The 12,776-nt window shown below is 38.8% G+C and overlaps 1 pseudogene; it reads right to left on the bottom strand.

Annotated features, from left to right (window-relative positions):
• Positions 1-12,534, bottom strand: part of LOC137287724 (protein wech-like) — a 75,073-nt pseudogene extending 62,539 nt beyond the window's left edge.
• Positions 12,535-12,776: the final 242 nt, after the last annotated feature.

The following is a 12,776-nucleotide window of genomic DNA, read 5'->3' as shown; positions in this document are numbered from 1 at the left end:
TTTTAATCAAATCTCCATCAATATCAGCATTTAGATACTTTTCTTGTTCAAAGACAGTTTAATAAGAACAGTAGGTTCTCAAGAATGAAGATGCTTCTGTTTTCCCATACCAAGACTGAATGTTTAACTCTATACATGTCTGTTTAAACAATGTCATAAAATGACATACATTTCCACATTCTTGAAAAATCCAAGCATATGAATAGCCAGTTTGAAATAACAACATTCTGACATGAGAAGTCTAGTTTACACTGCCAGCTTCATCATGAGCTTTAAGCATATTGTAACAATCACGGGAGTATCGTGTGGAGTCCATATGGATCAATCTGCACCAATACTTTATACACCGGCAGAAGTAATTAAATGATAGATGATAACGCCCTAACTCACCAAGAACTGCATTTGATGAAGATCGTTTCGACAAACCAAGATAATGTTTGAAGAAATTACTCTGAACTCTTTCTATACTTTCTCTAAAGGTAAACCCCCAAATCTCACTGCCATAACATGCAATGGGTGCGATTTGTGTCTCAAATATGGACAGAAAAGCCTTCAAAGAAAGATCTGGGTAACTTTTCATGAGCTGGTAGATAGGAAAACAGGCTTTCGATGCCTGAGTTTCACAGGCTGTTGACCAACACAGTCATGAAGAAAATATTACACCTAGATATTTATCATACGTGACAGTTTTCAACATTTCTAATCATTCCACCGTTCCGAAACACAATAATGTTTGACTTTTCCATATTAACCACTAACCCCCATTTACTGCAAAAGAACTCGAAAACATTCAACTTCCTCTGCAAGTCAACCACAGAATCTGCAACTAACACAATGTCGTCTGTAAATAAAAGTAGTTTAATAACTTCAACAGGATCATTGACAAAGATACCATGGCAATCGTCATTTTGCAGATCAGAAGCAAGCTGATTTATAAAGAATATGAATATTAATAAGGGACTCAGCATGCAGCCTTGTCTTGCGCCACTAGATGTAGTAAAACATGCCTGTAATAGAGTTTCCAACTTTTAACACAAGCAGGAACATTTTCATACATGCTTACTAAGACTTTGTAAAGTTTTCCATGAATTCCATGTTGGAGAAGCTGATATAGCAGTTTGTTTCTATCAACTGAATCAAAAGCCTTCCGAAAATCTATGAATGCAGCGTAAAAACGATGTTTAGGTTTACTGAGATATTTTTGTGCTAATGACTGCAGTACAAAAAATATTATCTGAGGTGGAATAATCCTGCCTAAATCCGGCTTGAGCTTCAGAGAGAATATTATTCATCTTTAACCATACTCTCAGTCTGTGTTCTATGATACATGTAAACACTTTCCCCAGAGCATTTAATAAAGAAACAACCCTATAGTTATTTGGAGAGTTTTTATACAACTCAGATGGAATTCCATGTATACCCGGAGCTTTATTTTGCTTTAAAGACTGAATGGCTTTAACAATCTCATTTTCGGTAATTTTTTCAGATAACATAGTTGAGTTATTACAATCAGAGCAAGTTAAATGGTCATGTTCTTTGATAATATTTTGCTACGGAAACATCAAATTCACTAGTTAGGATTTAACAGGTCTTTAAAGTAATGGTACCAAACCTCTGGTGAAATACCGTTTGATCTGTGTTTTGTTTGTAACAGGGATTTTACGGATCGCCAAAAGGATTTACAATCGCTGCAATGTAGATTTAATTTATACGATCAGTTTGCTAATTTTGAAAAGCCTTCTTTTTTTCCTGACATACTTTTGTAAATTCCTTCTTGCTTTGCAGGAACTGTTCATGATTTTCTTTACAATTTTGTGTTCTGAGGAGCTGTAGTTTACTATATTTCATTCTTTTAAAAATTGAACATTGCTCGTCAAACCACTCTGGTTGTTCATTTACAGCAGTTCCACACTCAGAATATGGAGCTTTCTGAAAGTGTTCTCCAGATAATTGTGTAAGTTTAATGAAACAGACTGCCGCCTCATCTACATTCACATCCACACACTGGAGGAACCTATCCAACAAATCTGAAGCCTGATTTGAGCTATAGTTTTCCATACAAACATTTCTACCTGTGTCGGACCAGATGTACTTCGTTATCGGGGTGGTGGTACATGCACCCGGTAAACCTGTCTCACAACTAGCAGCATGGTGAATATCAAAAAGATCTGACAAGAAACGGGTAAATGATCCGAATCTGTTCTACTATGTACAAACGAGTTTATCACCTTACCAAAACACCCAGTTGACACCAAAAAGTAATCAACCGGCTGGTCCAACATACGTAAATGAGCCACACAAATCTCCAGACGTTCTACCATTCACAATATGCACATCTAGCTGTTTACATAACCCTAACAACAATAGACAACACTTACTCTTTTCAATGTCATGTTGCCATGTTTCCACCAAACAGATAATATCAAACTTATGTAGAAAATTGATAAAAGCTACATTTTGTACTTTAGGCATAAGGCCTTGGATATTCCATGTGCATATATTAAGAATAGAACTTTCTAAGGTTTGGCAGGATTTATGATTAAGATTAGAATTAGAATTAGAGATCCACTTCCCCTGGATAGTAGCTGCTCGTGGGCCACGGCCGATTCCCTAGCTGACGTCCACCCCCGCCTGCGTGTGCTGCTGCGGCAGGTGTCTGTAGTTACCGGCACCGCCTCGTCTCGCTCCTCCGTCTCCAACCTGGACCAGACTCTCGCCATCCTCCGCTAGAACAAAAGCTTTGTCATTGATGATTACTTTATCATGGGACAGAAACGCCCTTTTGCCACCTTCCCTGGCTTTCAACATAATCAGCAATTTTCTCACTGCTCGAACCAGCTCAGTGTAGTCATGCATCACACGTAGATTTTTGTTGTCCTTTAACTTTGTTTTAGCAGCCTCCATGACTCTCCTCTTGTAACCAAATGACAGGAATCTAACAAGCAACGGCTTCTGTGGGAACTGTTCTTTTATTCGCTGAACTCTATCAATGATAATGTCTTTGGAGTTTGGTACCCCTAGGTTAATTTGAAGAAAGTCCTGAACACATTTTTCAGATTGTAACAAAGTTTTAATTACCGAACATGGCAAACCAGAAATTATTACATTATTTCTTCTGTGTTCGGCTTCCGATCTATCCAGTTTCGATTCCAGCTGCTTTATCTTCTCCTTCAATCTTATGTCAAGTTTTCTCGATCACTACAAGCAGGTGAAACTGTCTCTTCTGCAACCTAAAAGATATATTACATTGCAACTGGATGCATACTGTAAACTCCGAATATCCTTGCAAATGTTTTCTATTAACAAGAAACGACGAGAAAATACCAAACTTGACACTGACGCACTATGTTCTCATTGCAGCCTGGGTACGGAAGATGAATTACACGTGTTATTTATTTGTAGTAAATATGAATCTCTCAGGAACAAATTTCTGCCAATTCACCACAATATCAATAACCAATGTATGATAAATTTGTTAAACAGTGAAAATGTTTCAGTTATTACATGCGTTGCTCTATATCTGAAAAATGTTTTCAGTGTAAGGTCAAGCACGTGACCAAATTTTTTCTTGTAATTGTACAAAGGGCCATGTGGCCAAAGTACTGAATAAACCATTTTCCAAATTTGTTGTATAATTTGCTTTTCTTGTCTGACCCTTTGGGGGCTCTGCCACTAAGCTTTTTCAAAGAATATGGCTTCGAACCTTTGCCTTTGACAAGCTGTGTAGACTTTGATGTAGGCTGAGATGATGTGTCAAGATCAGGGGAGGTTTCACATTGGCTTTGAGATGTACTAGGAACTGATTCTGTTGTTTGGGTCGATAGTGCAGGTGATAATATCAGAGGAGATTCAGTTTTATCCCAGGTCAGGTTTGTCTGACAGCATACAGATGACGTTGTTTTAGCGGTTACTGCTCCTGACGGTTTTCTGGTGATAGAAGCATAACTCTCCTTATGTTCTGATCTTTGAGCTAGTTTTTAGCTTTTACAAAACTAACGTTTTGAGTGAATTTGATTTTATTAATCTCCATTTGATGTTTCCAAACAGGACAGCTTTTGGAGTAGGAGGAGTGTGTCTTTTCGCCACAGTGAACACATACAACAGACTATGTGCAAGTATTGACGCCATCACCGAACTTTCGATATTTAAAACACCTTAGAGGGTTCGGAATGTACGTGTCGACATTGATGTTACAATAACGTTCTTTAAGAGATTTTGGAGCAGTTGGTGAAGAAAAGGAGAACAGGTAAGTATTGGTGTTTATAACAACATCATTCTTCCGGATTGTGAAACGTTTAACATAGAGTACAATGTCAAGCTCTGTCATATCCGCAAACAATCGATCACGATCTCTAATGATTCTCTTGCTCGTATTGAGTGTTTTATGAGCTGTAACCGTGACTGGAACGCCGACAAACAATTCTGTACTCAGAAGGTCAGTGGCTTGTTGCCTCTTCCCACATTCAACCAACAAACCACTGGAACGCAAATGTCTAATATTCTTGACATCACCAGGAAGGCCCTGTATACCCTTGGATATGGCAAAAGGGTTCAACTTTGATTGAGTTTTATCAACAGTTTCAATTACAAGAAATCGTGGCCAGTATTCAGTGAACGTGGGCGGTGTTTGATCAGTATCAATAGGATCATTGTCTAGTTGTGGTTTGTTTTTGTAGGGGGGGTTTCATAAGCCATGTTAATTTTCAATAGTTCGTCATCCGAGCTCCCCACCCACCACGGAATATCACAAGGACAATGCTATAGACAAGTGGGTCTCCAACTTGCATCACCAAGGATACTCGGATGATATACTCCAGCAGAAGAGTTACAAACAACAAATCCACCAGATTGGCCTATGAGCCACCGTCTTCTGGCAAAAGACTCTAAGCAAAGTGCAAAACATCATATATCAAAATCATAAACATCTTATGAGAACGATTCTGCGAAGACCACAAGTAATACAATTTCCAAAGAGATTAGTGTAATGACATATAAAGCTAAGTCCATACACAGGGCTTGGCGTGACCAGCCGATTGATAGAATCGGGCCGATTCTACCACCCGTCTAGGTGAAGTAAGGGCCACAGTGGTGTGTTGAGCAAAAGGAACACTGTTCAGGCTCCCAGTGCCCTCAACCACCAGACTACCGTCCTCCACCGACACGGGACGCAACCCACGGCAAACAGGTTGCCCAATTTGGTCGCCTCTTACGACCAGCAATGGGGGTGCTGTGGACACATTCTGTCCCTGGTCCACACGGGAGAAGAGCCCTTAGCGTTACCCAGCACCAACCACGAGGAGGTGGCTCTTCACGGATGCCCGTTCGAATTGCGCCTATTGTTAACCATTTGTAAAGAATTATTCACCCCTGTACCGACTTGCATAACTGAACCCGATGTTTATGTGATATTTCATGCTAGCTTTTCCTTTTACATGTAGCTTTATGACAAATAAACCGTACGGGTTGACTTTAACCATGTATTCAGTTTTACTTTAGGGTGTGATAATTTAAAACTAGATGGTTTGAAACATAACGGTATCATTTAGAAAACTGATTAGTGCAACACCATGAAGGTGAGTTTGTTGGGAAAGAGTTAGAAGCAATCTATAACACATCTTAGTGACAAGCAACGTGTTTCATGTTTACAATTGTCTCCTCATCCTCTCAACCCTGCCGGCCACCCCAAAGTCTCCTTTGAAACAAACAAGTGCTTGTGAATAAACCATTTCAAGTATCCATGGTTATACATGAATGTCAGCCTACCCTCCAACCCTCTCTCCTTAGGCTTTTGTGATCTGTTGCGCATGCGCCAATGTCCTTTGAGACTGCTTATAGTTCAGTTTAAGATGTCGTATTTGTGTGACGCATGTTCTGGGCTGCTGCCCGTAGAAGCCAATGATGGAGACCATCAAGGATTATTTATCTGTGTGTATTTGTAAGACCAAATTAAAATACACATATCATCGCTTTTTAATGCACAGCCACAAGTGTGCTGTGAAGAAGAGAGTGTCTTCCTGCACCTGCAAGACAGTATAAACGTTAGTGTATCCTGACAAACAGGTTAACTCTCACCAGCAAACGGATTGGACGTGAATAACATGATGAAAGCGTCAGAGATGATGAGGAGTATGACGTGCAGGAGAACGTTTGAGGATATAAATACCGGTCAGTAATATATCAGTCTAACAGTCAGAAGAGAATGACGAGACAACGTCGGACGTTTAGTTTGAAAACATCTCATAAACTGAGGCGTTTGCACGATGAGAAACGCCGAATTTCCCTCTACGTGAGAGGAGTTGTGAAACTGGGACCCCTTTGGAGGGAAATTGTTAAAGACAATGTATAAAGCATAGACTATAGATGACCATTCAACCTTATAACAGAATAGGGAAGGTGAACCGAATATTCAACAATGTGAAATGTGTTACAAAACATGGACTTGCTGTTTAAACACTCACTCCTTGAAGCAGCAGCTTGGGGATTGGGTTTGGAAGGGGTTTGGGGTTTGGGGGTTGGGGGTAGTAGATGGTTACTCAGTGTGCTTGGTTTTTAGTGTTTGATATGCTTTGATGCTGGTGTTATTGGTTATTGCAATCTGCAACGACTGTTACTTTTATACCATCAACAGTCAACAATGAAACGTCATGGAAATAAGGCTCCTCACTGTCATCATCTGCCTGACAGTCAATAGTGTGATGTAGAAGAGGGGTAGACTGATGGTCACTAACACCGTTGGCAACTTGCAACTGTATCTCATCCACAACTTTATTCAGTTTGTCTATGTCGTGAGTGAATACGAACCTTCCTGGGGCTGGTCGGTTGTCCAGGTCTTTGTTCTCTGTCGACCCCTCACCCACCGACTCATAGACGGCATACATGTCCATCTTACAGTTGGAGGTGACAGCATTAGCTGTGAACTCATACTGTTGCTGGTACATTTGTAGCTCAATCTCCTTGGATTGTATTTGTGCTTGTAATTCCTGTAACTGTTCATTGGAATATCGGTCGACTTTATCAAGGAGTTTTTTTCTCCTTCTACCACAATCTGTCGAAATTTTCGGATTTCATTTGGGATATCTTGCGCATTTGTCTTTAATACAAATCACACGAATGTCATTTTGCCAGACATTGATCACTGGATTTGCTCCAGAATCGACTATTCACAGATCACCGTCATATAGCTGGAATTTTGCTGAGTGCGGCGTAAAAGTAAACTTACTCAAAATTAAAACCTGGACACTCACTGTCACATCCCTCAGTATCTTAGCAGGGATTAAGTTTTTAAAAATGAGATGATCCCCGTCTCGAAATGCCTCACGGTACAATTATTCATGGTTCACAACGAAATAAGCGATTGTATTGTCTTGTCTATAATATACTACAACACATCCATACAACTATTGAGTCCATAGTAGCATTGAAAACCAAAATACTGGCTGAATAATCGCTGACATAAAATTACATCATTTTTGGCATGAGATTTTGTTTTTTCCCCCTCAAATTCTTCACTAAATGATGTCATTATACGGCATAAAAATGCCCTGATACTGACTATACTAAAGTACTCAGGATGGGTGTCGTTGGTGTAAACGCCCTTCATGCAACAGTTCACAACCAAAATGTGGAAAGTAAACCTGTCTCTTGTTTTCACCATAAAATAAAACACTTTCTGTGCATGTGTAATCACTATTAGCATGTTGTGTTTTTATTTATTCACCGTAAACTAAGAGTGTGTCAGTTTATTATGTATACAGAAAATTTAATGAATCTTGTTTATTACAATATTATGAAATGCAAAATCATGATATGCACACTAGTTCGTGTTTTGCATACAGATTCCCACCCTCGCTGGCTTTTGTATCATCCCGTGAAAAATATACACATGGACCGTTAGAACGTTATTTGCAAATCATCATATGACATATTGATTGATAATAGTTATTATTTATTATTGTTTAATATGCCTAGTTATCTGATTTTGAGCCGACATATTCTACAATCACACCAAAAGGTGAAAAACACTTATATTAATCAATTCTGTTCTCACATTGTTTGATCAGGTAAGGATGTATGTATATGAAACTCAAATCCAAATGCGTGACATATGGCTTTTGAAACAGACAAAATCCAGAGGTTAAATATCAGACCGGCCGGTGGGGTTGTCAAATGGTTCAAGGTTTCGATCGTCACGCCGTAGACACGGGCTTAATTATATGTGAGGCCCCGTTCCAATGTCTCCCGCCGTGATATTGCTGGCTCTTTGCTTAAAGCGGCGTTATACTAAACTCACTCAAGTATTCGAAGCAATGACAAACCCAACCATTATCTTGAAATTTTTAGTTACAGTTTCGAGTGACTGAGTGAGTTTTGTTTTACCCCGCTTTTAGCATTATGTTATCATTTCGAAAAGTGAGGAAGACATGCTGCAATGTGTAGATCAACTTCCATCTTTTATTGACAACAAATCTGTTTTTCAAATTTGTGACCTGAAAGATTAAACCATTTTCTTACAACAAATTTCGTCATTTTTGATAATAATAAGTTTTCACGATTGAAGAGTTTCATGAAAGTGGGTTGATCAGAACACAAGACACTGCACAACGCATCACTGGGAAAGGATAACAATAAATAAAAGAAAGACAACTTCTTTATTACATTGAGGGCTGCGTTGGTTCTAACACCGTTATCAAGCATGCGATAAGCAGAATGTGGAAAGAGAGTGAGTGAGTTTAGTTTTACGCGACACTCAGCTATATTCCAGCTATATATGACGGCGGTCTGTAAATTATCGAGTCTGAACCAGACAATCCAGTGATCAACAGCATGAACATAGATCTGCGCAATTTGAAACAGAAGACTTGTGTCGACCAAGTCAGCGAGCATGACTACCCGATACCGTTTGTCTCCTCTTACGACAAGCGTAGTCGCCTTTTATGGAAAGCATGGGTTGCAGAAAGCCTATTTGACTCCAGACCTTCACGGGTCTGTGACAGATAGGTATCTTTGATTGGTTGATAGTAAGCTGAATACATGCAAATGCCTTGGTCACGGTTGACTGATGGTAGAAATATTCTGATGTGGATAGCATACTGTCACACTGCTGTTGTAGCTGTCCTGCATTCAGTGAGTGAGTGAGAGTGTGAGAAAGAACCGTTCATACATTTAGTTTAGTTTTTGGCTCTTTTAGCAATATTCCAGCAATATTGCAATCTTGAAATCTTCAACCTTTGATCCTCAAACAACCAAGCTTCGTTTTTCCGAAGTTTACCACCATTTCTGAACACTATAACTTCTGTCTCGTCAAAATTAACAGTCAGTCTATGACAAAATTTAACCAACAAATTAACCTTCCCCTGCAAACCAATAACACTGTCTGACAATAGACATAAATCATCTGCGTACAAGAATAAATATAGCTCCAGAAACTCTGGACCAAAGAAGATACCCCTATCCAAGCTTTCCATTTCACCATGAAGCTGATTTACAAATAATGAGAACAATAATGGACTTAAAATACAACCCTGTCTAACCCCACTAAATGAATCAAAATAATCAGTAACGGACGTCTGAGACACTTTAACACAGGCCTTTGTCTTAGAATATATATCCCTTATGATATTAAACATGCGATCGTGAATAGTGTGAGATAATAGAACATAATACAACAAATCTCTGTTAACAGAACCAAAGGCCTTACGGAAATCTACATATAAACAATAAAACCGACCTCTTGACTTTGACAAATACTATATAATACACAAGTGAGTGAGTGAGTTAATATTTAACGTCACATCTGCAATATTTCAGCCATATCGTGACGAGAGCATTTAAGACTGAAATGGAATATATTTATATAATAAAAACATGTCAACAAAGGACAGTAAAACACTAGAATATCACACATGGAATTAAAACTAGCGTGGGAAGTTAAAACTAATATCACCATTCACTATATCACTATTTATATACAATATAAAAACAGGCTATAGATTGCCAGCAACTGAAGGTAGATCACCATACTTAGGGACCATGGGGACTTAAAGTACCTTTGCTTCCTGCATGGAACCTAGCTGGATTTACACCAACCCGTCAGATGTTAGCAATTTAGTCACATCTAGCCACAAATTAAAAATACAGATATACTACGATTAAAAACAGTGGAAAGTCTAAATGATGTAATACACAAAACAGCAGCCCATTGTGTAATATATTTAATGTTACTTTGATAAACATTGTCAACATTGTTAGGATTCTACATTGTCTAGTATCATTCACAAAAAAGGCATAAATACAGATAGTTTCATTTCATGTTGTGCTTCAAACAATTTAGACCGGTGAGGGTCCCGGGGTAGAATAGACCTTCAACAACCCATGCTTGCCACAAAAGGCGACTATGCTTGTCGTAAGAGGCGACTAACGGGATCGAATGGTCAGGTTCGCTGACTTGGTTGGCACATGTCATCGGTTCCCAATTGCACAGATCGATGCTCATGTTGTTGATCACTGGATTGTCTGATCCAGACTCGACTATTTACAGACCGCCGCCATATAGCTGGAATATAGCTGAGTGCGGCGTAAACCTAAACTCACTCACTCACTCACTCACTCAAAATATTAGGGTCATTCCCATAGATCGAAATTCAACTAAAGCAACGTTGAAGTGAAGTCTTTGCTAGCAAACGCAACACTTGCTCTGCAGTCATTAGATCAGATCTCGGTATTGAAAGTGTTGCAGTGTGAGATATTTTTGTATATAGTTTTTCATGAAGTTGGCATATTTTGGTCATATATATATATATAAAAGAAAAAAAACAAACAAACACAAACAAACAAATAAAAATAATGTTAAAATTACCTTAAGTGTCATTTGGAATCATCCCAATTCACTTCAATTCTTCTTTTCCATCCATAGCATTACTTCCTTTTCAGTATTTATCTGACCCTGATTGGCTTCTTATGTCAAACAAATGTTTTCTTGACTCTGATTGGCCCTGGTGGTCCTTCATAGTTGCTCACCCGTATATTGTTTCACAGTGGGTGCTTGCTCCTTACTGAGAGACCTTCTCTTTATATAGGTGAGTCATTCTTCAATAATGCATCCTAAACTAGGTTAAGCATAAGTTAAATTCATTACATAACAACATTTTTTAAACATTTAACACTCCCACAGGTGAAAACATCTTCTCCATCGCTTGTCACAGATACGAGGGATTTTACTGCTCCTTCACTTACTATCAAGTTGTTATTACTGGTGACATGATTCTCCGGATTCTTTATGTCACCCGAGTTGATAGACTTCAGTATCTTCCCTGTCATGTCCAGTATGTCCACTGAGCGAGATTGTTGGTATGTACCTGCCACCAGCTTTGACAGACTCAGACAGGCTAGACTGTTGTACGGTTTAGTTGTTGTGATAGTTGACAGCAATATAGGATCTGGGGTAACATCCACTGTAACTATTTCCTGACTCCATGGAACACTGACTGCTATCCGACTCTCAGTTAACTTTGCTATTTGAAAAGGACTACTGGAAAGTTGCAAATGGTTACTTTGTGTGAATGGTTTTGATATTTGATATGTTTTGATTCTGGTGTTATTGTAATCGAGATTGTGTCTCGATGAGAAATGGTTAACACACTGTTCTTTGATTGTTTATCAAGAGGTCGTCAGGAATTACAGATATATTTTCCATCTTTGTCAACGATATGGTTTATTGTCCATCAGCTGATGGTCATAGGGTTATCAATGTAGACTAACAGAGTTGTTCATCCAATTGTTTGCTGATGGTACTGCACTTTTTTATTTTACAGTTATAGGTTTGCAACTTTAGATAAGATTGTTTCATTTTGTAAGAAGTGGAAATTGAAAATAAATATTGCTAAAAGTAAAGGTATTGTTTTCAGAAGTCTGGCCGACTATGAAAGTATGAAAAATTTCTTGTGAATGGACAGTTGCTTGAAATTGTTGCATCATATAAATACTTGGATGTTACAAATAAACCCAAAAATTCATAATATATCTGAACTAACAAATTAAGTTTGAAGAAAAACGAGTACTGTGTTTAAAGAAACACAAAAAGGTTATCAAAATTGATTGAGAAGATAAAATTTTTTGCATTTCGTAAGAAATCAGAGGCGATGGTACAATTTTGGGTAACTCGTCACTGGTATTCCCACATTCATGGAGGTTAACAACTCAGTTATGTCACATAATATGCTTATTAAATATGAAACTGTTGATACGTTACCTTCTGTCCCTGGTCCAAAGTCGTCCATCAGCCCTTGTATGACGTGGCTTGGTTTTAGCTGACTGACCCAATCCTCTGCTGGACTGTCAGGTGTGGTCACCTTCGTTAGTTGTCTACAGGAGGGACATGGGATGGACCTGGCTTGTATTGCTTCAGGCTGTGTGTTGGCGTATTTCAACAGACAGGACTTACAGAATGTGTGATTACACTGAAGTGTGGCAGGGTCTGTGGAGACCTCAGTACAGATGACACAGGTGAGGTGGTTGTCTGTCGGTTTCTTGGCGGTCGCCATCTGATGTAAACAGATACAAAGGGCACTTTGAATAAAAATATGGATGGAAGCAGTCTTGTTATGCTGGAACGAATCCTTCTGTCCATAATAAGTCATCAGTATTTGTCACAATACCAACTGTCAGTAACGTCTGTGACCATAGAAGCACAATTGACGTCATGGTTCTGACTGGGTATTGTCATGCACTCAGCATCAGACAACAAATCTGAACCCTCAAACCACCCACGCAAATCCCCT

This window comes from Haliotis asinina, chromosome 6 (assembly GCF_037392515.1).
Source record: "Haliotis asinina isolate JCU_RB_2024 chromosome 6, JCU_Hal_asi_v2, whole genome shotgun sequence".
Lineage (NCBI taxonomy): Eukaryota > Metazoa > Mollusca > Gastropoda > Lepetellida > Haliotidae > Haliotis > Haliotis asinina.
The sequence above is the reverse complement of the archived record's forward strand: the minus strand, read 5'-3'. Positions and strand labels throughout refer to the sequence as shown.